Source organism: Hyperoodon ampullatus (genome assembly GCF_949752795.1).
Source record: "Hyperoodon ampullatus genome assembly, chromosome: 3".
Taxonomy (NCBI): domain Eukaryota; kingdom Metazoa; phylum Chordata; class Mammalia; order Artiodactyla; family Ziphiidae; genus Hyperoodon; species Hyperoodon ampullatus.
In genome coordinates, this window is record NC_136916.1 from 171,331,839 (window position 1) to 171,333,520 (window position 1,682).

The window sequence follows — 1,682 nt, forward strand, 5'->3', positions numbered from 1 at the left end:
AAAATATTCAAGATGACTCTGTAGTGTTCAATACGAATCAGTTCGTAGGTAAGGGCACAAGACAACATTTAACAAAAATAATCACGTCAATTGACCTAGAAATCCAATGCAAATAGATATGAATACAATCTCCAAAATCTGTCTTTTTAAGTGAACATTAACCATTTATTCAAAGTTACACAAGAATTTGAAGGATTAAAGTCTTCTTCTGTGACATAAAGCCATTTTGAAGAGTTTCATGTCTCAGCTGAGCAGGAGGGTGAAAGAATAGGTGAGTAGCCCCTTCTGGGCAGCGAGACAGTAGAAACAGACTCAACAGCGGCCTCCCCGGCCTGCTGTCCTCCCTGCCTGCCTGCTGCGTGCGTGGCGTTAGTAGCAGCATGCTGAGGGCCAGTTTTAATGCCATTTGCCTCATTATTATTTTTCTTTTTACATCTTTATCGGAGTATAATTGCTTTACAATGGTGTGTTAGTTTCTGCTTCATAACAAAGTGAATCAGTTATACATCTACATATGTTCCCATATCCCTTCCCTCTTGCGTCTCCCTCCCTCCCACCCTCCCTATCCCACCTCTCCAGGTGGTCATAAAGCACAGAGCTGATCTTGTTATTAATGTCAAAGACTCCTTCTTGGATTTTTTCATAAATTTCTTTCGCTGTATTAATAAATGCCTCTTCTACATTAGAAGGAGTCTTAGCAGAAGTTTCCATCAAGATAACTCCATGTTCTCGTGCAAAAGCTTCACCTTCTTCTGTTTTTACTTCTCTTCTAAATTCTACATCACTTTTTTTTCCAAAAAGCATAATGACCATGTTGGAATTGGAATGCTGGCGGGCATATTCTAACCCGGTTGTCAAGTGGTTGAACGTGTCTCTCCTTGTAATATCATACACTAGTAAAGCCCCTGCTGCACCTGTCATACGACCTTATGATGGAACGAAAGGACTGCTGACCTGCTGTATCCCAAATCTAAAGTTTTATCTGTTTCCCATCAACAGTTTTCATTCGAGCACCGAACTCTACACCAATAGTAAGGTCATGCACTGGCTGAAACCTCTTGTCTGTAAACTGTAGCAATAAGCATGATTTACCAACGCCTGTGTCGCCGATGATAATGTACTTGAAGAGACAGGCATGCGCCACGGCCGCGGCCGCCCGGCGCCGGGGCACGGGGCTCCAGTTCCGCCGCGCCACTCACCACGGCGCCGCTCGGCCTCAAAACGCCAGGCTCCGCCCGCCGCAGCCGCCGCCGCCGCCGTCGTCAGCCTCCTGGAGTGAGGGGCCGAGAGGAAGCGGGAGAAATCGACACCGTCGGAGCCAAGGGAGACGGCGCCCAGCGGAGCCCAGCTGAACAATAACAGCGGCCCCGGCGCCTCCGCCCCGCCTCCCTCTTCTGGTTTTAACAGCCCCCGAGTCTGACCATTGTCTTCCGCCCAGATCCTCCCATGGCTCCTGGATCCCTAGGGCTGTCTCTGGTCTGTTTTCAAAAGCAGGTCGCGCAGCTGGGTGATTCTTCAATGCAACATGCATTGCTACAGGGAGGACGTAGGCTAATACCTTCTACTGCTCCAAACAAAATAACCTTACAGTCTTTTATTATATTTTTTTAAGAGGAGAATAAAAATGGAGAAGTACCCTGGTAGAATGTTGACTTTGCCTTCCTAGTTGAATCTAGGGGAGA

At 47.1% G+C, this 1,682-nt stretch overlaps 1 pseudogene across 1 annotated transcript; it reads right to left on the reverse strand.

Moving 5' to 3' along the window:
- Window positions 1–236: 236 nt before the first annotated feature.
- LOC307049686 (ras-related protein Rab-2A-like) lies at window positions 237–1,123 on the reverse strand (annotated as a pseudogene). Its single transcript has 3 exons — window positions 1,093–1,123; window positions 604–1,020; window positions 237–410 (listed from the first exon to the last, which is right to left on the reverse strand). The product of its transcript is annotated as a ras-related protein Rab-2A-like (transcript).
- Between the last annotated feature and the right edge of the window lie 559 nt (window positions 1,124–1,682).